Source organism: Lactuca virosa, chromosome 1, assembly GCF_052849685.1.
Source record: "Lactuca virosa cultivar CGN04683 chromosome 1, Lactuca_virosa_CGN04683_v6, whole genome shotgun sequence".
In the NCBI taxonomy this organism is placed as follows: domain Eukaryota; kingdom Viridiplantae; phylum Streptophyta; class Magnoliopsida; order Asterales; family Asteraceae; genus Lactuca; species Lactuca virosa.
The window spans coordinates 164,418,117-164,444,298 of NC_136426.1; positions in this window are offsets into that span (position 1 = coordinate 164,418,117).

Genomic DNA, 26,182 nt, shown 5'->3' on the forward strand with positions numbered 1-26,182 from the left:
ATGCCTCAGATTCTTTCGTGCCTTATAAATTCGCACATTCTTTTCAAATTGCTTGTTACGCAATTGTCCAATCATTTCACAAAGATAACATAGGAAATATATTATTACTTGTTGATAAAGTCTATAGAGATAGTGTTATAGGAATTGAAAGTTATAATCTTCCTACTAACCTAATTCCTATCTTTGATATTATTCTCAACATGAATCGATTGTCAAAGAATTACGCAGATCTCTTGTGCTACGAAGACATGATATGCATCCCTATCGAAAGGAGGGATTCTATTTATGTCTACGGTGAAAATAATAAATTTCTTTCTTAAAAACTCATAAATTTATATCGAAGGGATATTCTACTTATCTGGCTTATACAGTTAATACCTTGAAAGAGGAGAAGAAAACTGTGAATGATAACATTCGGATAATTTTCGACCGGCTGATGAAGAGTGCATATATTCTCGCCACACGTGAAACGGCTCCATTGGAGAAATACGCGTAAGTTTACTTAGACGAAATCATCGCGAGACATGGTGTGCCACTAAAGATTATTTCCGATCGTGATACTCGCTTCACTTCTCACTTTTGGGCTAGTATGAAAAGTGAATTGGGATCTCGAGTTGCTCCCAACATAGCTTATCATCCCCAGACCGATGGTTAGACGGAGAGAACAATCCAAACAGTAGAAGATATGCTTCGTGCATGTGTCTTAGAGTTTGGTAGTAAATGTGAACACCATTATGTTGGCATAATGTAGGACAGAAAATCCTTGGTGGTCCTGAAATGATTCAAGACACCACTGATAAGATTCAAATTATACGAGAAAGAATGAAAGTAACCCAGGATCGACAAAAGACCTGTAGAAATGGAGGAGACGATCCATAGAATTCCAAGTGGGTGATACTGAAGGTAACCCCGTGGAAAGGTATTATGAAATTTGAGAAGAAAAGGAGATTGAGTCCTAGATTTGTTGGACTTTTCAAAATTATCTAACAAGCATACCGCTTGGAATTGCCTGAAGATTTGGCAGGTATTCATGATGTATTTCATGTAAGGTATCTACGTAAATGCTTGAGCATATATGATGAAACGGTTCCATTATCCAAGATGAAACGGGATAATAAACTTATACTTAAGGAAAATAAGAATGAGATAAGAGCAAAATATCCTCATTTGTCCAAATCGTTGTGATTTCGGGGATGAAATTCTCAAAAGGAGGAGGTATTTGTAACATACACGTTTTGAAATCGTGATATGTAATTTGAAAAGTTAATAATATTATGAAATATTATGTGAAATTGAGTGTTGAGTTCTAACAGATAGTTTTTACTAGAAATGAAGTAAAACTATGTTTAGAATCACTCACAAATTATTGGAAGTCTTATGAGATTCCAATTAAAAGTCAAATAGTGAAATTTAGCGAAAATATAAAATTTGAAATAAGTAAAATTTTATTATTGAAAGTTGTAGATAATCTCGTTAGAAACACGTAGACGAAAACCTCGTCGAAATCCGAGTTATAACGAAGAAGTTATGACCAATCGAAGATCCGCGATAAAACCGGCACGGTGCCGAATGACGTAAAAAGTGAGTTTTTGATAAACTACTTTTTAGCCTTAGTGATCTAAATGAAAGTCGTAGTATTCGTTAAACCGAGAAGTTCGATAAAAAGAACGCCAAAATCTGACTTCGTATGAGGAAGTTATGATTTTTACAAGTTTCAGCTTAGCAGTAGACAGCTAAAAACTCGAATTTTAGATCGAGTGATTTTTAGCCGACACGACCTAAATGAGAATCGAAGGTCTCATCATTAGTAGTACAACGGTAAAAAGTCTGACGAAAACGGACGTTGGATGAAGAAGTTATGAATTTTTAACGGATTTACCAGTCCCGGTCTGTTAAAAATAATAATATAAAAATAAATCAAAATTTTCCGACGAAGTCTAAATGAAAGTTGTAGAGCATAATTTTCTCTACGCGTGCATATAAAGAACGTCAAAAACGGAGCTCGTATGAGAAAGTTATGGATTTTACAAGATTTGGCACAATTTTCGAGAAAAATCGCATGACTAGTGATTGCCACGTCACCCTCGCTCGGAGCTGGCCAGGTGTCCGAAGCTGCTGAGTGGCAGGTCCGAGAAGCGATGTGTGTCGCACAGGTGTCCGAAGGAAGCCACGTGATCCTCGCATGCTCCCACGTGATCTGACCCTCGTGTAAGCTCCTGATTCGACCGAGGAGGAGGCCCAATCCGAAGCAGCCAGCTCTCTGGCCGAAGCTTCGCCCTGCTGCCGCGTGTTCTGAGCCTCGCACACATGCCCCCCTCTCCTCGCTTCGGATCCGAGGCTCGCACCTATATAAGGGGTGCGAGACCTCCCGGTTAAGAGTTTGAATTTTGGCCTTTTTCACCCCTTTTCAACATTTACTTTCATTCTAACTTCCCCCGAAGCCCCGGTACTTATTCCAAAGCCCGAAACGCGCCCCGAGATTCCTGAGAAGCCCGAAAAATTTATCTTTTCGGTTTCGAAGCTCTACTATCGCAGGGCCCAGTTTTCAAGAAAACTCCCGGTTTTCAACGACGAAAGTCATATTTAGAGCCGAAGTGCTACCCAAATTATTATTTTGACCCCCGGTTGTTTTAAGGTGAGTTTAATACATAGGAACAATTGTATGTTATGCGTTATATGTGGTATGTACTTTTCCATGTTATCATCTCGAGTTGTTGTATCCGCTATTTTTATAGCAAGGTTATACGTCTGACTTGAAGTGTATGACATAGGCATCACTTGGGTATTGGTATGAACCGTTGACCATGAAGTGTATGACATAAGCATCACTTTGGCTTCGGTAGAATGATATTCCTGAGTATTTTCCCCGTGTTATTTTTATTTCTGCTATTTATGATAGCAAAGCTATACCTTTGACCATGTGATCAGTTTAAGAACTCAGATTCACAGTGGTACTGGTATGTAGCCTCTGGCCATGTAGAGCATGTCCCCCAGTAAGTGAATGACTCTATTCTATGGCATTGGCAGATGGTTAGACAGGGCGTGAAAACCTGAAATCTACCAAAATGTTAATCCGAAGTTGTATGTCTTCTGTGCCATTTGGGCCAAAGCGTTATTGATGTATATTAAGTATGGAAATTGTTATGTCTCAATGATTGTATATCTTTGAATCAAATCAGTAATTGTTAGGGAAAGCTTATCACATTATGCCTTCGTTGTTCCTTGCTCCTATTTGCTTCTGCCATATTGGTATATATATGGCATAACGTTATATTGTATCTATTATTGAACTCACTAAGCGTTATCGCTTACCCCTCCCAATGTTTTAACATAATGCAGGCAATAAGCACCCAGTATAGTTGGAAGACTTAGAATAGTTGTAATATTATTTTTTGTATTTTGGTTTAGGTTTGTATAGATTTACAATATCCTGGGTAGTCATGTAAAATCTTAAAACATAGTCGGTTTGTATCCAATCTTTTGTAATGACTTTATCAATGTAAAAATATTATTTTATGAATATGCATGTAGCATGTTTTGGAGTAACTATATTGTCAAGTATGAAAGTTTGGGTCTTTCAGAAATATGAAAGTATAGAAAGGGGTTCTTTCATTTTAGCTCACTGTTGAGGAGGCCAGAGCAGCTCCATACATCGTGACCGGTATGTTTCTATTTATTTTTCTATTGATTATATTTATTTCGTGCTCATGTATATGCTCCTAATAGGTACGTTCTTTGTGAACTCTTTGCCTGCTCTTGTGTTATTTTACTCGGGCCTGAGTCGGTCCTTTGTATCTCGATCATTCATTAGGGGGAGTTTGATATGCATATTAGGGAGTTAGAGTTTCCTTTGCGTGTTTCTATCGCCAACGAACACATGATTTCTGCATCCACATTGTATCAGGGTTGTGTATTGGAGATCTTTGGGGTGCCTTATCTGATTGATCTGATTCCTATCCCCATGGGGGATGTATGCGTGATAGTGGGTATGGACTGGCTGAGCAGGTTTGGTGCCATGATCGATTGCGATGGCCAACGAGTGGTAGTTAAAACCCCAAGTGAGGGAGAACTGATTATCTATGGAGAGGGCACCAGGGTTGGTTCAGGGTTTTGTTCAGCAGAAAGGGACCGACCGTATATTCAGCATGGGTGTGCGGGTTATCTGACTTATGTGGTTGATACACGGGTAGGGGAGCAACCCTCAGTTTCTGATGTGTCAATTGTCAGAGAGTTTGCTGATGTTTTCCCGGAGGAGTTGTCGGGTGTGCCTCCCGAGAGGCAGGTTGAGTTTAGGATTGATCCAGTGCCAGGTGCGGCTCCGATTGCCAAGGCGTCGTACCGCTTGGCACCGCCTGAGATGCAAGAGCTGTCCTCTCAGCTTCTGGAGCTGTTAGGCAAGCAGTTCATTAGACCGAGCAATTCTCTGTGGGGATCGTTGATGCTGTTCGTCAAGAAGAATGATGGTCCGCACCGGATGTGCATTGGTTACCGGGAGTTGAACAAGTTAACGGTGAAGAACCGTTATCCCCTTCCGTGGATTGATGGCCTCTTTGATCAGTTGCAAGGTTCATCTTGCTTCTCCAAGAGAGATCTGAGGTCGGAGTATCATCAGGTGAGAGTGAGAGAGGAGTACGTGTAGAAGACCACGCTTTGGACTCGTTATGGGCATTACGAGTTCGTGGTGATGCCATTTTGGCTCACCAATGTGCCTGCTGTATTCATGGATTTGATGAATCGGGTACGCAAGTCGATGCTCGACCGATTTGTCATTGTGTTTATTGATGATATCTTGGTGTATTCCAAGACCAGAGAGTAGCATGAGGAGCAACTCCGAGAGCTTCTGGGAGTTTTGAGGCGGGAACGGCTTTATACCAAGTTCTCGAAGTGTGAGTTTTGGTTACGAGAGGTCCAGTTCCTGGGGTACCATGTTAATCAAGATGGGATTTTGGTCGATCCGACCAATGTTGAGGTATTGATGCAGTAGCAGTCGGCCTTTGAGGCTCTTCGGTAGAGGTTATGTGAGGCCCCCGTATTGACCCTTCTGGAGGTAGTCGAGGATTTTGTGGTATTCTGTTATGCATCCATCTCCGGTTTCGGGGCGGTCCTTATGCAGAAAGGACGAGTGATTGCTTATGCTTCGCGGTAGCTAAATCCGCATGAGACGCGATATCCCACTCATGACCTGGAGTTGGGGGCAGTGGTGTTTGCCCTTAATATTAGATACATTATATATATGGGATCCATTGTACGGTCTACACGGATCACAAGAGTTTGAGATATCTTATGGATCAGTCGAACCTGAACATGAGGCAACGCAGGTGGCTGGACGTGGTCAAGGATTATGACTGCGAGATCATTTACCATCCGGGTAAAGAGAATGTGGTAGCGGATTCTTTGAGCTGCAAGTTGGTTGGGTCTTCGGTTAGGGAGGTGTGTATGAGGATATTCGTTGATTCTCCGCTTTTGTAATTGATCAGAGAGGCACAGGCAGAGGGAGTTCAGAATGAGAACTGGAAACAAGAGAGGATCAGGGATGAGATCGATAGGTTTTTCATGGATAGTCGAGGGTTATTGACCCGGTGTGGTCGGGTTTGGGTTCAAGTTTCTAGTGGGATCAGGCAGATTGTACTGGAGGAGGCTCATAAGTCTCGTTTTTCTATACACTCGGGAGCCACCAAGATGTATCAGGATTTGAGATTGAGTTACTGGTGGCCGTGTATGAGGAGGGAGAGGCCTGGTATGTCCAGAGGTGCTTGACCTGCAGGATAGTCAAGGTCGAGCATCAGAGGCCGCATGGCAAGCTACAACCTCTGTAGGTTCCCATGTTGAAGAGGGAACAAATCACCATGGATTTTATCACCAAGTTGCCGAAGACGGCCAAGGGTTTTGATGCTATATGGGTCATCGTGGATCGATTGACCAAGAGTGCCCACTTTTTGGCTTCCGGGAGAGCTCTTCGGCCGAAGAGTTGGCCGAAGTGTATGTCCGAGAGATCGTTGCTCGTCATGGGGTTCCGGTCTCCATTGTTTCAGACCGATATGCTCGGTTCACTTCCCGTTTCTAGCAGAAGCTCCACAAGGAACTGGGCACGAGGTTACATTTCAGCACTGCATATCATCCGCAGACTGACGACCAAAGTAAGAGGACTATACAGACCCTTGAGGATATGTTGCGGGCCTGTGTTATTGATTTCGATGGGAGTTGGGATTCCTACCCACCTCTTGCGGAGTTATCCTACAACAACAATTATCAGTCCAGCATTGGTGCCCCACCATTAGAGCTCTTGTATGGTCGGAGATGTCATACCCCAGTATGTTGGGGAAAGGTTGGTCATAGTGTTATGGGAAGGACCGAAGTAGTCCTTCAGTCTACGGAGCTTATTCAACATATTAGACAGAGATTGCAGACCGCTCAGAGTCGGCAGAAGAGTTATGCAGACCGGCGCCGATTAGAGTTAGAATTTTAGGTCGGCGATATGGCGCTCCTAAAGGTCTCTCCCTGGAAGGGTGTGATACGCTTCAGGAAGAGGGGGAAATTGGGTCCCCGATACTTTGGACCTTTTTGGGTGATTGCCAGAGTTGGAAAGGTAGCTTACAGGTTAGATTTTCCGAGCGAGCTCAGTCAGATCCACAACACTTTCCATGTCTCTCAGTTGCGGAAGTGTGTGTTGGACAGCGTGGTAGTGGTTCCATTGGATGATATTCAAGTCAATGAGCGTCTGGACTATGTAGTGAGACCAGTGGCTATTCTAGAAAGAAAGATGAAGGTCCTACGCAACAAGGAGATACCTTTGGTAAAGATACAGTGACAACATCAGAGAGGCTCCTAGTGGACCTGGGAGCCGGAGGCTGAGATACGTGAGCATTATCCTGAGTTATTCGCCACAACCGACTTCGAGGACGGAGTCTAGATCAAGTGGGGGATAATTGTAACATCCCGATGATAAGGTACTTCTTATTTTGACCCTATATTTGAATTATATTGCATTTTGGTCCCTAAGTACAAGAAAGAGTGCAATGAAGGCCCTAGTGGCATTTTCGTAATTTGGGTGTTTGGGGAGTACGCCATGTGTACATCTGTACGCTGAGCGTACGATGGATCGCCAAAGTAAGCTAGGTGTACATATGTACGTAGGGCGTACGTGACATGCATGCAAACCCTAATTTTTAGGTTTTGGCTCATATTTAAACCCCATTATAGCCTCATTTCCCCTCACTTCATCAGCCTCCATCCTTTAGAATGTTTTTGCAACCCTAATCCATCTTGTGAAGAGTTTCTAAGCTTGAGTTTGTGTTTTTTGCTTTTGAAGAAGAAGGAAGGAAGGAGAGACCACCGTGCAGGAGTGAAGCTCTTTAGATCCAGGATCACACCACCTTTTGGCACCATTTGGAGGTATAAAGTTCTGAACTTGGTGAAGTTTCATTTAGATCTTGTTTTGGAATGGTTTTTGGTCCTTTTGTCCCAAATGTGGAGATTCATGAACATATCATGTTCTTGACCCATTAAGCTATCCTTTCAGACCTTTGGAAGGGTCTTGAGTCATAAAAATGGGTTCGAAATGGTTGGTTTTGCTCCATGCATCTTTTAGAAGGTCTTAATGGATTACGAAGTTGAGTTAAGAACTTAATGGACATGAAAAGTCATAAAGTTGAAAACTTTATGACTCTTGAGAGTATTTTAGCCATGGATCTGAAACATGGACGTGAGAGCTTAAGTCATTAAGCGCTTAATGAGAAATTGGGAATCTTGAAGTACGCCCCGCATACCTGGAGTATGCATCGCGTACGAGGTCAACCACCCTGATGGTGGTCAACGCTCGAGTACGCCCAACGTACATTTGGAGTACGCATTGCGCACTCACTCTGTGTTGACTCGGCTGAGTTGACTCGGCTGGGTTGACTCGACTGGGTTAACTCAGTTGATTTCACCAGTTAGACTTTGACTTTGACCAAGTTTGTCTTAAAGGTATTTTGGGTATTTTGGGATTTTGATTGAGAGTGGTCATTTGGTTGGATAGGTGACGGTTAGAGCTGAGATTCGGAGTCGAGACCTCGTCAGCTTTTATCTAGTCTGTGAGGTGATTTTTCCTCACTATACTTACGGGTCGAAGGCACCAAGGCCGGCCCATTGGATTAGATATCATGTTATGTGATAGTATGTTATCATGTTGTTGTGATCTGTTAGATCGGTATCCTGGTATATAGGATGATGCTATGCTTGGTGATCTGTGTGGTTGCAAATCAATCGAGTATGAACAATACGATCAGAGTAAAAGAAAAACATAGAACACACGATGTAAATAATGTCCGTTTGGCTCAATAAGCTTTCAAAAGAGTACAGAGTATTTAGACAATTACAACAAAGTTCTTATCTAACTCTAGTACAGTTCACCTATTTATAGGGAACCAGAAAGCGAACAAAAAATACAAGGGATTAAGTACACTGGACTTCGAACACTAAAATGCCCTTGTAATAAGATTACAAACTATCGAAGCTAATAACAAAATTCGACACCTCACAACTAAATTCAACCTCTACATTCTCCCCCTTTGTGAGCTGTGACGAATCAAATCATTAAAATCTTCGCAGTCTGATGGATAACTCTTCTGATCTCAGCATAACAGTTAGCAATCTTTCGAATCTCAGCTTTATCTCTCTCATTGTTCTTGGTACAACTGTTCATTTGAACCAGAAGATTTGTGTAATGAGGTGTTGTAAACCTTTCAACATCACACACTGGGAACAGGAATTTTGAATTATTTCCCTTCTTGTTCTTTCCAACGAAATCAATTCCCAAAGGCTTCAAGCTGATCTCTCCATCTTCGAAATTTTTCAAACTCTCCTTACTCACATGAACAGCTTGAGGAACAGATACCTCTTTTTCCAAAGACTTAGCCAATTCAATATATGTTAAAGCTAATGCTCCATAATATCCATTAATGAAAACTTTCAAATGATCAAAACCATTCAGAAAGTGTTCTTTGTTTGTAACTTGTAGCTTCGAAACATCAACATTCTTCTGGATCAAAGCCACTACTAACAAATCATGTAGATTCAATATAGGGAAGTCTGCAACCGATAAATCGAATTGAACATTGTTTGCTCGGACTACATGATATCGATAGTTCTGTAAGATACCCTCAAACAAAACGTCTTTGGATATGTCAAGAACTCGAACTATCTTGACCAGTGACCATACATCCTCCTCCTTCTTCCCAAGTATAGCATGAAAGTGAAACTTTGATCGCCTGAATTCAACCTTATCCTTGTACTTGTCAGCAAGTTCGAACTGCTCATCTAAGAACATCATTCTATTCACTGGAAAATCTAGTTGATTTAGATTTGTGTTCACAATGTTGAAACTTCTTTTGGGGGCCTTTTCAAATTCATGCATTCCCCCTGAAACTATCAAGGCTTCGATATATTCATAATGATATAGCTTTGTTGGATCACCTTTGTTCAGACCAGGAGGATCATTTGCACATTGTTTCAGAAGGCTTTGAACATGCCTTTGTTTTTTAATTTCTGCTTCATAGGCAGCTTTGATCTCTTCTTTCGATGGTTCAATAATGACACCTTTGCCTTTGCCTTTATCAGCTTCAGTTGGCTTGGACTTTGAAGAACCTGATTCTTCACCAGTTCACCCAATGACTATACCCTTCGTTATTTGTCTTGTTGTTGTTATGGTTGATGGCGAAACAATTGTTGTTATTGGTAAAGATGTTAGAATTTGAGTGGTCAATAATCTTCCAACCACCTTGGCATCACCCTCAACATTTCCAGGTCTACTTCCTCCAGTACTCACTTTCGTACCAGTGCCAACACCACCCTATTCTCCCCCTTGCCCCCCTGTGTGAACAGGCAGAGAATTTGTTGGCATGAACTGTGAAAACTTCTCAAGTGGAGCCAATTCAGAGTGATTGTTGACTCTAAATTTTGAAATTTTCATCTAAAAATTCAGGAGAAACATACATAGACTTTGAAGATTCAATCTTGGCCATGATATCTTTCAACTCACCTAACAATCTGTCAGTATTCCCAAAACCCTTCACTGCATCATCTGCAAGCTTATCAACTATCAGAACAAGCATAGTATGCCATTCCACTACTTTCGTGAATGCATCATCAAGTATGTTCACCTTGTTGTGAATAGTGGAATAGTTGTGATCTAATGCAACAATTTCCTTCACCAAATCATCTCGAAGCTCTTGAATCTTGAGATTGACCATTAAAGGAGTCAAATTGAGCTTTAAACCTGGATTCACTATCTCTATTCACGTTATCGAGTTTATTTTGAATCTGATGTTCCTGAGTATTGAGCATCACATCCACTTCGATTCCTGATACTGAACGATTACTGCATGCATGTGCTTGAAATTGTAGCAAGGAATTGAGTTTCCTATTCAGGATCTTAAACTGCTTTCCTGACATGATCATGTGATTTGGGATATTTTCTTCCTCAGAGTCAAACTCAATCTCAGCAAACTAACTCTGAAACTCTTCTTCATCGATTTCAGTATCTTAAACTGTTGGTGTTTCGGTGGATTCGGATGGAAATAAAGAGATAAAAGGTTGTTGTAATATAGTATCAAATGTAGGAGAATGAGTGGAAGCAGGTAATGTAGTTGGTGTAGGAATAAGAAATTGAGGTAAGGAAACTATGGTATCAAGAACGAATGTATCGAAGGTAGAGGAGACAATAATCGATGAAGTACCTGGACCTGTAGTAGTCGAAACTCAATCACCCTTGTTGACATTTGCATCCGTATCAGATACGTATGCAGGGATGCCTGAGGTTCGAACCTCCTCATGAAATGATTTGGTAGTCGAAACCTCGGGTGGCATGACAATTCTCTGCTGAGGAGTTGATTTTGGTGGTTGTTCATTGTGATTAATGGTTGTGTCTACTTGAGAAGTGTTCACATTGCCATCAAGATTTCCAGTCGACTTGACTGGAGAATCCCTCACAGGTGAAGAATTTGTCGTCGGATCAACTTGCAATGGTGAGTCAGGTACCACTTCATCGTGCATGGAATCTTCATGTAAAACTAACTTTCGTTGCTTCTTTGGTCTCTTTTGTTTCTTTGAAATATGTTTGGCCATGTCTTCAGCACGCCTTTTCTTTGAAGCTGGAGACACTGGTGTAGGAATTTAGCGAATCACCACTCTTTGCTATTAAGTTGTGGCTTATGAATGTACGAAGGAGAAAAACTGGATGATCTTTCAGGTGAATGGCGAGAACGATGAGCCATTTTCTTCAAACGCTTTAAGACACCAGTACGAGTTTGTACAACTTCCTTCGAAGGTTGAGCAACTTCTGGAACAACGATTGGAACCTTTTTCTTCGAAGGTTTGGGATGTTTGGTAGTTCGCTTTGGAGACTTGGGCACAAGTTCAATTTTTTCAGGACTATCTTTTGAAGGACTATACTGAGTAACTTTCTTCGAACCTTTACACTTTTTCTTCGAAGATCCTTCATTTTTCTTTGCCAACAGCTTCCCAGTTTCAGTTGATGGATTCACAGTCTTCAAATACTCCACCAAAATTAAATTGGTTGGGTCAAATTTTTGAAACATCGCATCATGGATACGAGCCACATGAGGAAAGACATCAGCATCATCTTCTACTGTCTTGGGAAAGTGATATAACGAAAACTCAACAGTTTCTTCGTTATCAGGCACTTGAATACCTTCTTTATCATAAACAAATTAAAGTATCAAACTCCAATATCGAGCACAAGAATTCCCATCCTTGACATTTGTATTCCCAATACTTTTAACAAATTCATCCCACAACTGAGTAGCATAATCGACTTGTAAATCATAGTAGATACCAGCAACCGTAGCTTAAACCTCCAAACGTGCTTTATCCAACCCCACACTTCTTCCTGTCAAACAGCGAAGATAAATTCCAAAGAGAAAATTCCAGATACATGGCAACCCTGACTTCTTGAATTCACTGATCTTGGTTAGAGTTGGTTGATACCCCATCTCATTGAACATGTGAATCACCTGCTCATTGGTGACCTTATAAAAAGCTGCAGAATTGGGTATGTTCAAGATTTGGGCAAAACTCTTCTTAGATAAGCGAAATTTCTTATCATTCACCAGTTGAAACATGACAATATGCATTGTTTTGATGTAGGTTGCAGTAGAACCAGCCTGAGATATCCAGGAAAGAGGAACAGCAAAGGAATTGAACAAAGTAGTTGACATAACATAATTCTTCAGAGCAACGATGAGCATCTCTAATCCCTCTGGACAAACACTTTCATCGCCTTGAACTTGATAGTTTGTGCTTTGAATCTTCATCAAAGGTTGAGATGAAGAATCGTCAGTGGTTTGGAATTGATGAGCAGCCATTGTCAGGGTTATTGAAAAAGTAGAAAAAAAATAACAATTCGTCTGAGAGTTGTATTGTGAGCGTAAAAGTGGAATGAAACCCTTAATCCCCTTTTTATATGTATACGCAAATTTGAATTTCAAACGGTTTGCGCATTAATTGAAATTCCACGTAGCACCTAGAAAAACGGAGCCAGAGCCGGAAATATAGCCACGTCTGATAAAGTGATGAGCACTTTTTCCTTGAAAAACGCGTAGTAATCAGAACGTCACATCCATCAGTCGATTCGATAGTATCCAGTGGATAAGAACCGTCATAAACCTTTGGAATGGAGATTAGGCTCTTTCACTTTTGGGTTTAAAAGCGAAGTCATGTGCCAGACTTTCGAAATCATCAGCCTGAGTTGGTAATACTCAGAACCTCAAGGATTTCGTGAGTGCATGTGTGCCAAAGAAATAGATAAGAAGAAAATTTAAGAAAATTTGGATCTGTGATGTCGAAAATAAAAATTTCAACTTAAAGGCAGTTGGATCCCAGGCAAAGATCACTTCGCTAATTATCAAGAGAGATAATCAGCATCTTGTGTGGTTTCCCGTGAAGAACAATCAAATACTTATAGAGAAGTATCGAAGGGCATCTTTTTTCATGGCTTCATGGGTTGGTTTGAAATTTCGCTACATTTCACATCTAAACATAAGAGTGAAACACATGTAAACGAAATTACCTGTTTAACCAGTGTGGTCAGGGACAAGTAAGCTTTGGAAAAATATTTCAAGTAATGAAAAGTTAGAAAGACACTCACACAGAAATCATATCCCTTATAACACTAGAAATCCTGGATATTAGTGGGTACAAATGTCGTGGGTTTCGAACATTTTATTAAGACCACACAAAAGGAAAGAATATGATTTGGAGTGTCAAAAAATGGCACAGAAACAAATTTTTCATTAAAGCCTGGAGCAAAGTTCCCCGTCAATTCCTTTATGAGTTCGAAAGTTTGGGTTTCACTTTCATCACGGTCTCATGATGTCAGATCATAAACACAAAGTTTTGATATGTTTAGATCCTGATTGGTATTTACCATAAATCTCTTGGACATATGTCATAGTGTGTGATTGTGAAAGAACTTTAGGATGAAAAAGATTTGTTGAAAGATTCGAATGTACCACTGCTATATATTGACCAAACAGAAAACTCTAAACTCAATTGAGTAGTGTATGGTAGCTCAATGACTAATAGGAATATATCCTAGATGGGAAGAATCCTCAGAATGAGAGATCCATTAAGGCTTCGAAACCCATTGAGTCTTGGAGGCTTGGGTCGACATGCTGCAGCATGCTTCTAGGGACATCCTAACTAGGACATAGTTTCGAAAGAATACCTTTCCCTCAAGCAGCAAGCATGAACCACCAAAAATATTCGCTAATAACTACACAAGAAAGTATTGAAAAAAACAATAAAAAATTATTTTTGGATTTTTGGTGTTTGAAAGACAATAACAAAAATAACGAAAAAATCTTTTTGATGTTTTTGAGTTTTGAAAATGAAAAATAAAAGTGAAAATCTTTTTGTTGTTTTAGATTTTTGATAACGAAAAATAACAAACAAAAAAAAATTGTACCTAACTAACGAAAATTTGAAACGAAACAAAAGTAACGAAGAATTTTGTTAAACCATGTTGCATACTGTCGAAAGCGAAGCATGTCGAAGCGTTGACTATAAACAGTAACCGCTGAATCATGAATAATAACCGCTGAATCGACATCTTTTCGACACTTTGGCTTGTCATTCTAATGAAAGTTGTCCAGGAACAGAATTCGCATCCATCATTCCTAAGCCATTTAAATTTCTCACGAAAGGTTTTTCATTTAATGGTTTTGGAAAGATATCGGCAAGCTGATCAGTGGTCTTTACAAAATGAACTTCTATGTTTCCATCTTCAACGTGATCTTTTATAAAGTGATAATGAAGAGCAATATGTTTGGTTTTCGAATGTTGCACAATGTAACAACGTAAGTTTTCAAACCAAATTTTTTTCAAATTTAAAACACATTTTTTCTCAATTCAAAACATCTCAAAGTGTCATAATATCAAATCATCAAAACACATATCCAAAACTGTATATATAGCAAATCCAGGATCCTCACAAAACATGACTCAAATCTCTAATGTGTATACAATCAAGTCGGCGCCTTCCTGTGATCCTGAGAAGTGCCTGAAACACATAACACATAACACGGTAAGCACAAAGCTTAGTGAGTTCCCCAAAATATCACTCATATCTCATCAGCCTCTCATGGCTATACTCAGATAAGACCTTCTGGTCAAATCTGTCTCAGCGGGACCCTCTGGTCCCACAACTCAGATGGACCCTCTGGTCCCTCAACGCAGCAACTCAATATAATACACAACATAAATATCACAAATACAAATAGTAGGATATCTCAATACACAATATATGCACATAAGACCCTCTGGTCACACATAGGTCACCACTCAAGGTAAGTATAGTGAGAAGACTCACCTCGTAAGAACTCGGATAATCTCGATCTCGAATCACCGGTCTAGCCTCCGCCTAACACAACGATAATTATCCCTAATTAATAAGGCTATCACTAAAGCTAAACTAACCCTTCTACAAACTCACAGAAGGACAAAAGACCATTTTACCCTTCTATGGCCTTAATAGTCCACAAATTGACCAAACCCTAAAATTCAACCAAAAGTCAATGGAAGGGAGTACGTTGCGCGTACCAAATCTCTACGCTGGGCGTCCTCGGCTGCCATGCAGGCATCGGGGATGCTCGACCCCTACGCTGCTCGTACTGGGATTACGCCGAGCGTACGTCCCAGTTTCACCCTACTCACTTATTTGGTCTTACTCAGTTAAGACCTTGGCTCATATCACAGATATGGACTCCCTAATAGCTCTTACTCCATAAAGTCAGTGACTTTAAGCCTTTGCATGGCTGGAATGGTCACAAACACACAAAACACTCACTCTCTTTTCTCAACAAGCTCATAGCTCTTGCATGGCTTGATACCAATGACCAAGATTGGATTTTTATGGCATTACACCACAAAATACACTTAAAGGGGGGTGGATCATAGTCTCTGGAGTACAATATCACATAAATTATCCATCTTTTGGAACAAAACCCTAAAATACCCTACTATGATGCAAAAACCAAAAGAGTGAAAAAGATTTGAGCTTTATACCTCAAAATGAAGCTCCATACTCAGATAAGCTCAGATCCAAGGCCTGGAATCCCACTCCTTCTTCTTCAAGACTCCTTCTTCATTCCAAAGAAACTCAACAATACTCTCAAGGCTCTCAAATGCACTCACAAGCTCTAAGAATGAAAACTAGGGTTTAGGAGGGTTGGTGCCTGAGAATGGTGGCCAGGAATGAGACCATCATATCCTTTAAATATGGGACTCACCCTAAATTAGGCTTTTCGCTCTGGGCCTAGTACGCCCAGCGTACTAGGTGGCTTCCGCGTCAAATGCACGCATATGAGTACGCTGAGCGTACACTCGCGTACACCCCACATACTCATGCACCACCTTTTCTCATAAAGGGACTAAAATTCCCAATTACTCAAATGATCAAGGGTTACGAGGAAATACCTGAACCTTGGATGTTACAATTCTCCCCCACTAGAATCAGACTTCGCCCTCGAAGTCATGATCTGGAAATAACTCTAGATACTGCTCTCGCATCTCGGACTACGGCTCCCAAGTCGACTCGGACCCTTTCCGATGCTGCCACTGGACTTGAACCAAGGGTACCTCCTTGTTCCTCAGAACCTTCACCTTCCGATCCAAAATTGTAATCGGTCTCTCAATATAATTCAGGCTCGCATCCACCTGAATGTCCTCTAATGGCACCACTGTCGTCTCGTCGGCTACACACTTCCTCAACTGGGATACGTGGAAGGTGTTATGAATCTGACTCAACTCTGCAGGTAGCTCCAACCGGTAAGCTACCTTACCCACTCTGGTGGTCACCCTGAAAGGACCAATGTATCGGGGCCCCAGCTTGCCCCGTTTCCTGAACCGGATCACCCCCTTCCATGGGGATACCTTCAGGAGGAAAAAATCCCCAACCTGGAACTCTAACTCGGATCGTCTCCGATCTGCACAACTCTTCTGACGGCTCTGGGCCGTCAGTAATCACTGTCTGACTTGCTGAATCTGCTCGGTCGTCTTGAGCACTATCTCAGTGCTCCCCATCACTCTCTGCCCCACCTCTCCACAACAGATGGGAGTTCGACATCTCCTCCCGTACAGACGCTCGAAAGGAGGCATTCCAATACTGGAATGATGGTTGTTGTTGTACGAAAACTCCGCCAAGGGCAAATAAGTGTCCCAAATTCCACCGAAGTCCATAACACATGTACGCAACATGTCCTCGAGCGTCTGAATCGTCCGCTCACTCTGTCTGTCTATCTGAGGGTGGTAAGTTGTACTGAAGTGAAGTCGGGTACCCAACTCCTCATGAAACTTTTCCAGAACCTGGAAGTAAAACGCACATCCCGATCTAACACTATCGGTATCAGTACCCCATGTCGTGCCATCACCTCCCGTACGTAGATCTCGGCCAACCGTTCTGTAGAAGAGCTCTCACTGATAGCAAGGAAGTGAGCACTCTTAGTCAACCGGTCTACAATCACCCAAATTGCGTCAACCCCACGTGCAGTTCTTGGTAACTTAGTGATAAAATCCATGGAAATCTGTTCCCACTTCCACTGGGTAACCTCTAATGGTTGCATCTTGCCATAAGGACGCTGGTGCTCGGCCTTAACCCAGCGACAGGTCAAGCACCTCTCAACTATCCATGCCACATCTCTCTTCATACAGGGCCACCAATAATCCCTTTTCAGATCCAAATAAATCTCGATCTATGTGCCTCCTCCAACAATACACGACGAGCTCCACCTGTATAGGGCACCCAAATCCTCCCATGGAAACTCATAAGCCCACGAATATCCGTCACAAACTCAGAAATCTGCCCAATCACACGCTCTCTCTTGCGGTTCTCCGGTCTTACCGCCTCCACCTAAGCCTCTCGGATTGTATCTAAGACCGGAGTCATCACCGTCATCCTCATACATACATCCCGGATCGGAGCGCTCTCGGCTCTGCGACTCAAGGCGTTGGCTACCACATTAGCCTTTCCTGGGTGATATAAGATCTCGCAGTCGTAGTCCTTCACTACATCCAACCATCTCCTCTGCCTCATGTTCAGATTGGGCTGATCCATCAAGTACTTCAGACTCTTATGGTCCGTGTATATGGTACACCTGACACCATAAAGATAGTGGCGCCAAATCATGAGGGCGAACACCACCTCCCCCAACTCCAAGTCGTGGGTGGGATACCTTGTCTCATGAGGTTTCAGCTGCCTCGATGCATATGTTATCACGTGCCCCCTCTGCATCAACACCGCGCCCATCCCAGCTATAGAAGCATCACAATAAACCACAAAGTCCTCCACTCCCTCGGGAAGCGCTAACACCGGGTCTTCGCACAACCTCTGGCGAAGGGTCTCAAATGAGGCCTGCTGCTCGGGACCCCAAGTAAAGGCAACACCCTTCCGAGTCAACCTGGTGACAGGAACGACAATCTTGGAGAAATCTCTGATGAACCTCCGATAGTAGCCGGCTAAACCCAGAAAACTCCTGATCTCGAACGGAGATCTCGGCACCTCCCAACTCATAACTGCCTCAATCTTGGCCGGGTCGACCAATATCCCATTCTAGTTCACGAGATGTCCCAGGAACTAGACCTCTCGTAACCAGAAATCACACTTGGAGAATTTGGCATATAGCCTCTCCGACCTTAAAACTCCCAGAACCTCTCTAAGATGCTCCTCGTGCTGCTCCCTGAACCTCGAGTACACAAGAATATCGTCGATGAACACGATCACCGATCGATCCAACATGGGCCTGCACACTAGGTTCATGATTTCCATGAACGCCGCCAGTGCGTTGGTGAGCCCGAAGGGCATCGCCACAAACTCGTAGTGCCCATAACGGGTCCTAAAAGCCGTCTTCAGAATATCCTCCTCGCAGACTCTCATCTGATGATATCCGGATCTCAAATCAATTTTGGAGAACCAAGACGCCCCCTGTTACTGATCGAACAAATCATCGATCCTCGGAAGTGGATAACGGTTTTTGACCCTCAACTTGTTCAACTTCCGGTAATAAATGCACATCCGGTGTGATCCATCACTTTTCTTGACAAAAAGGATCGGAGCTCCCCATGGTGAGCTACTCGGTCTGATGAACCCTTTCCCCAGCAGCTCCTGGAGCTATGAGGATAACTCCTACATCTCTGGCGGCGCAAGGTGATAGGATGCCTTGGCAATAGGCGCCGCACCCGAATCAAATCAATCCGGAACTCCACCTGCCTCTCGGGAGGCACACCCGGAAACTCCTCGGGGAAAACATCAGGAAACTCGCAAACTATCGTAACCTCGGAGATAGAACTCGGTCTCCCTGCAGCAACCCGCGTATCCATCACGTACGCCAGAAAACCCATACAACCCTGCTGTAAACTCTATCTCGCTCTGGCAGCAGAGCAGAAAGATGATCCAGATCTAGTACCCTTGTCGTACACTGTAAGTACTCCCCCACTAGGGTCTCGTATAGTCACTAACTGTCGCTCGCAGTCTATCACAACTCCAAATCGACTCAACCAGTCCATGCCCACTATGACACAGACCGGAGGGTTTTGAGAATTCTAACACTCCTAAGGTGTACATGCAACCCTAAATATCTTGGATCTATGTTTTCTCTATTATACATGCAAATATCAATTTTCTAAGGTATTGATCTAACTAGCATAATATGAAGTACATATAATATAAATTCTAGTAGAATTACATACCTCTTTGTTGTAGCTTGATTCCATGGAGCTTAAGAGCCTAGTGCCTCAAGTGTGACACCTCAAATGGTTCACACAACATCACCAACAACTTGGAATAACTTGAGAGAAAAGGTTCCTATGCTCAAATCGGCTAGCTCTCATGTGTACACACACTAGTACCAATTTCTTGAGTCATGGGGTCCTTATATATGGTGGCTACTAGGGTTACACCATGTAACCCATGTCTTTCCATATTCTTCATGCTCCATGGGTTAAAACCTCCATGGAGTATCCATGGGTTACTCCATGGGTTTAGGCCAACATGAAGAACTATAGATCATAAGCCCACCTATATAAGAATGAATGATTTACACAATCAATCCCCATATATTTAATTATTCTCCTCTTGATCACAAAATTAGTTCCAAATTAATTCTTGATCAATACAAATTAAATAATATGATTTCATATTAATATATTAGAACTTATAATATATTAACAAATCATAATTATCCTTTTCTCACAAAAGTCTATCCAAATTGTTCCGATGCGATGCAACCCAAATGGACCATGCCAAATCGGGTCAAGTACATACCAATTATAGTTATGGACTTAGACACTAATCCAACAGTCTCCCACTTGGATAAGTCTAAAACTATTATTGTGTATGACTTCAAAACCCGACTAGCAATCGTAACTCTTAAAAGCTGCTTGTCACACCCCCGAACCAGACGGCGGAAACTTCCGGGGGCTGGCGTGACTTAAATTGAAATACCATCACAATGAATATATATGAAACATAACACATGCATCACCAACCATTACATAGTACAACTAGCATTGTTTACATCAGGTACAAGGTTTACATTACATGATTTCAAAATATAAAGAGTTTGGTGATTAGCAACTACAAAAGAAACTTTCAACATACTGGATGCCACCTTGTCTAACGATTTCCCGAGAATACAAGTCATTTTGAAAACGGTCAACATATATAATGTTGGTGAGTTAATAAGCGTGTTTAATGTAAAATAGTTTATGTCATTGGTAAAACCCAGAAAATCCGATATTTTCTGTATTAATTCTTTTCTTGAAAATGTCGTGATGATCCTGTAAGTGTATGCGTGAATGTTTTCAAAACGTGAATAAAAGAGAAGTTTTGCATTATGGTTTTTGAAGTACAATGAGCAAGATTGGTTTCCCCGGAAAACCCGATGTTTTCCGATAAAAATATATGATTGTTTTGCATTAATGAATCGTTACATCGAATGAATAAGATTTCACATGATTAATGATGTCCCTTGATTAATGATGTCGGATTTCTACGTGAGTCGTTATAACCATGCATGATAATGACTAGTTCGTCTGTCTTGGTATTCTAAATGAACACCGAAATTTGATCTTAAGACTTTGTCACCGTTGACTGGCCGAGTCTAACTGTAGCGAACAGCTTAGGTGTGGGGGAGTCACCCCCGTATAGATCTATACACAAACTCTCGCTCTCCCTCTAGGAGACTTTGATTACAACTACAGACTACAACCGACACCTATTGGTGTCACCCGTTATTACTCACTCCATACACATGAATTCGTTTAACCTTGATTAATGATCCGATTTTAGTTTACTTGAAGAGAAGGTAAGCCTAACAGACGAGAAGAAGAGGACTACTAGGCCCTACTAATTTCGTATGTTATTTAAGGCTGTCGAGTATACGAAAAGCGCGTTGGCCCATTTAGCTTATAATTTATTTGGACCTTACTAGTAATGCTAATGGGCCACTGAGGCCCAATAGCATGTAAAAACCATTGAGGGTCCATTAAGCATGTAATTGGGTCACAGGAGGCCCGATAACATGTATTATTTAAGTTGGGCCCAAAAGCCATGTTAATGAGTCACGAAGGCCCATTAAGCATTATTAGAATCTCTCAAGCCCAACCATTTGAACGTTTACTTGTTTTGTATAGTATTAATGTTGCGAGTTGTTTAATCGATATGTCGTATAAATCACGAAATTATTTTATAACGATTTATAGATTTATAAAATAGTTACTTTTCTATTTAAAACCCATAAGTTATAAAGTTTTGTATATTTTGACCCAATTATTATTATTATTAACATAATTGACCAAAAACATTAGTTTGACCTATTCAGCCCCTTATTTTGTAAAGTTGGCCATTTTTGCGCTTTTTATAAAAAAAATGACATTTTAGGTCCTTGAACCATTTTTCTTGACATCTTTTACCCAAACACTTATTTAAATAATGTTTTAAGCCCAAAAGTGACTTTTTGAAAGTTTCAACCCCTTTAGTTAAAAGATTTGCATTTTAGCCCACTTTTTTCGCAACTTTTACACTTTTACCCAAAATCCAAAATCTTTGCATTTTAAATCCTTTTTAACAAATATGATCATTTTAAACCCCAGAAATAGATTTATTTACCTTTCTACCCACTGTTTTGAGAAATTTCCATTTCAGCCCCTTAATAAACATATTTTTCGCAACTTTGGGCTTATGGGCCGAAAAGACCAAAATTTAGCCCAATAAGCCATAAAATTTCATTTTTAGTCCTTTGAAAAACATAATGTTCATAGAAACTTCTACTTTAACTGTTTTGGCATTTTGAACCTTGTAAAAACCGTAAATGACAACTTTTTCCCAAACTTTTACTTATTTGACAAAAATAATCCAAAAATGAGTTTGATGTTGTAGTATGTTATTTTAAAGCTTGTATATTAGTTTATCTTGACATGTTGAGTGAAATATGAACTAGATCACATATTTTTCCTTTTTGAACTATAGATCTCGAAATATCTTTCATTTTTAGCACAAATATATCACAAAATCACAAGAAAACACACATATCATACAAATACACATAGATCTTCACATTTTACTTGCATTCTCCCCCATAAAACATATGAAAACCGAAAATAGAGGGGTATGAACTCACCTTGCTTTGATGTTTTCGATTTAAAGAGAGAATGGAAGAGTTTGATGTTATTTTCGGCCCTAGAAAGCTTCTTGAGAAGGCTTTGGCTTAGATAGGTTCAAGAAGTGATGATATTCTCTTGAAATCCTCTTGATACACAAGCAAAATTTCGAGAATTTAGATGAAGAATATGGATGAGCCTTGAGAGAATTTGAGAGAATTTATTGTGATGTGTGTGTGTCTTGGTGATCCTCGGCCGAGAGTAGAAGAAGGAGAAGAGAGAGAGTTGAGGTGACCATTATAGATGCATGTTGGTCCATGCATGGAAGTATGAGGTGTAATAGTGAGGTGGCAACCTTAAATTCAACTCTCCCCCCTTTCTTTTGTAGTTGGGCCGAATTCTTGGGCTTAGGAGGAAGGAAGTAGTTTATCTTGGGCCATTGCTTGATTTTGTTCGAAACCATGAGTCCATTAAGTAGGTTTTTGGCCCATTGGGCTTTTAGAGGTGGTTCACGGCCCAATGTGCATAAAAGAATGGATTTGAGTCTTATCAAAGTTATTTGGATTTGTTATGGCCCAATAAGGACCATTAAGGTAAATCAATCCATTTTAGGCCCATTATGGCCCAAAAAGTTAAGTTTCATGAAAGTGGGTTGAATTTCAAGCACAACATGAATTAGGGTTTATGATTTTACAGTAGATAATGTTTACATGAGTACAGAATTTCCTAGCTAGAATGCTAGTTGTGACATCATCCCCCCGTTAGAGGGAATTTCGTCTCGAAATTCTTTTTGAAGCTAGACTTAAGAATGCGAGAATAAGTGAGGGTACTTTTGCTTCATCTGGTCTTCGCGTTCCCAAGTGAATTCTGGTCCACGCTTTGCGTTCCACCGAACCTTCACTATTGGAATGCGGCTTTGCTTAGTACGCTTCACCTCCCTGTCCATGATTTTGACGGGTTCCTCGATGAACAGGAGATTCTCGTTGATTTCGATTTCTTCTAACGGGATGACAAGAGTCTCGTCGGATAAGCACTTCTTCAAATTGGAAACGTGAAACATTGGGTGTACGCTACTGAGTTCGGCAGGTAGTTGCAGTCTATAAGCCGCCGGACCGATTCGGGCAAGAATCTCGAAGGGTCCAAAGTACCGTGGGTTTAGCTTTCCCCGTTTTTGAAAACGGATCACCCCTTTCCAGGGGGAGACCTTTAACAACACTCGATCCCCGACTTGAAATTCCAAGGGCTTTCGCTGCTTATCGGCGTAGCTCTTCTGTCGGTCGCGTGATGCTTGAAGTCGAGCTCTGATTTGAACTATTTTCTCAGTCGTTTCACGTATGATTTCCGGTCCTGTTAATGCATTGCTTGTTGTCTTCCCTCTTGCCAGCTGAGCATCGCCTACCTCTGTCCAACACAACGGTGATCTACATTTACGACCATATAATGCTTCGAAAGGAGCAACTTTGATGCTTGTGTGATAACTGTTGTTGTATGAAAACTCAATTAAAGGTAAGTGGGTATCCCACGACCTTCCAAAGTCTATCACACATGCTCGAAGCATATCCTCAAGCGTTTGAATGGTTCGCTCACTTTGACCATCCGTCTGTGGGTGGTAAGCAGTGCTCATGTCGAATTGTGTCCCCATAGCCTTCTGTAGCGATTGCCAAAAGCGTGAAGTGAACCTACTATCTCGATCTGAGATGATAGATATTGGTACTCCATGGAGTCTCACAATTTCTTTCATGTAGATTCTTGTTAGTCGCTCCATTTTGTATGTCTCTTTTATTGGCAGGAAATGGGCGGATTTTGTCAACCTATCGACTATCACCCATATGGTATCCAATCCATCTGTTGTCTTGGGTAATTTGGTCACAAAGTCCATAGTAATCCTTTCCCATTTCCACTCGGGTATCACCGACTGTTGTAATAGTCCCGAGGGCTTTTGATACTCTACCTTCAATTTAGCACAAGTGAGGCATTTGCTAACGTAAGTGGCAATCTCTGCCTTCATGTTAGGCCACCAATAACATTGCTTGACATCCAGGTACATTTTATCTGACCCTGAATGGATGGAGTATCGTGTCTTATGAGCTTCATTCATGACGACTTCTCTGAATCCTCCATGTTTAGGGACCCAAATTCTGTTCATGAAATAATAGGTTCCATCCTCCTTGACTTCGAAGTTCTTTTCCATTCCACGTAACGCTTCGCTCGTTCAGTTTTCTATCTTCATGGCGTGGAACTGGGCTGCTTTGATTTGTGAGGACAGATGGGATTGGATGGTTATTGAAAGATTCTTCACACGACGATTGGAGTATTCTTTCCGACTCAAGGCATCAGCTACCATATTACCCTTGCCTGGGTGGTACTTGATTTCGCACTCATAATCGTTTAGCAGCTCAACCCATCTTCGCTGCCTCATGTTCAGCTCCTTTTGATTTAAAATGTGTTGGAGACTCTTGTGGTTGGTGAAAATGGTGCACTTGGTACCATAAAGGTAGTGCCTCCAAATTTTCAAGGCGAAGACCACAGCTCCCAATTCGAGATCATGGGTGGTATAATTCACCTCATGCGTTTTTAGTTGTCGGGATGCATAAGCTATCACCTTACCACGCTGCATGAGTACACGGCCTAAACCCTGATTCGAAGCATCGCAATAAACTACGAAGTCCTCTGTTCCCTCTGGTAGTGATAATACTGGTGCACTACAGAGAGCTCGCTTCAGAGTTCGGAAGGCAACCTCCTGCTTTTCTGTCCATTTAAATGGTACACCCTTCTGTGTAAGCATGGTAAGTGGATTGGCTTTTTTGGAGAAGTTCTGGATGAATCTCCTGTAATAGCCTGCGAGACCTAAAAATTGACGAATTTTTGTGGGTGTCGCTGGGACTGCCCATCCTTCAATGGCTTTCATCTTAGAAGGGTCCACATGTATCCCTTCTTGGCTGACAACATGACCTAAAAATTTTACGCTTCGGAGCCAGAACTCGCATTTAGAGAGTTTTGCGTATAACTTTTCAGTTCGTAGGGTTTCCAACATTTGCCGGAGATGTCGGTCATGCTCCTCTTCGCTTCGAGAATAGAGTAGAATATCGTCGATGAAAACGATGACAAAGTTGTCGAGGAATGGTCGGCAGACTCGATTCATTAGGTCCATGAATGCGGCAGGGGCATTCGTTAGACCGAAGGGCATCCCAACGAATTCATAATGTCCATAGCGGGTTCGGAAATCGGTTTTGGGGATATGCTCTTCCCGGACCTTGAGCTGGTGGTAGCCGGACCATAGATCTATCTTAGAGAAATAATTTGCTCCCTGGAGCTGGTTGAACAGGTCGTCGATTCGTGGAAGTGGGTAGCGATTCTTGATAGTGAGCCTATTCAGCTCTCTATAATCGATACACATCCTAAAGGATCCGTCCTTCTTCTTAACAAAAAGGACCGGAGCTCCCCAGGGTGAGAAGCTAGGTCGGATGAATCCTTTACTCAAGAGCTCGCTGAGTTGGCTTGACAGTTCTTGCATCTCCGCAGGAGCCAACCTATAGGGTGATTTGGCCATTGGCGTAGCTCCCGGTACTAGGTCAATTCGGAACTCGACTTGTTTTTCTGGGGGGTATCCCCGGAAGATCTTCGGGAAAGATGTCCGGGAAGTCGCAAGCTACTGGGATGTCTCGGATATTGACCTCTTCCTTGGACTTATCCACTATGTGTGCCAGAAACGCCAAGTCCTTCTTTTGAAGACACTTTTGTGCCTTAATGCAAGAGATAAGACGAAGGTTCGTACTGGGTTTGTCTCCATATATAATTAGGGTTTCGCGATTAGGGAGATGAAGGCGAACGGCCTTCTCGCGACACAAAATTTCGGCATGATGGGGGCTCAACCAGTCCATGCCGATAATTACATCAAAACTCCTAATAGTTACATGCATCAAGTTTATTTGAAAGATATGTTGATTTAAAGTTAGGGTACATCCTACATAGATTTCCCCGGCTGATTCTGTTTTCCCATTAGCCATTTCCACCGTAAAGGTTTCATTAAGCT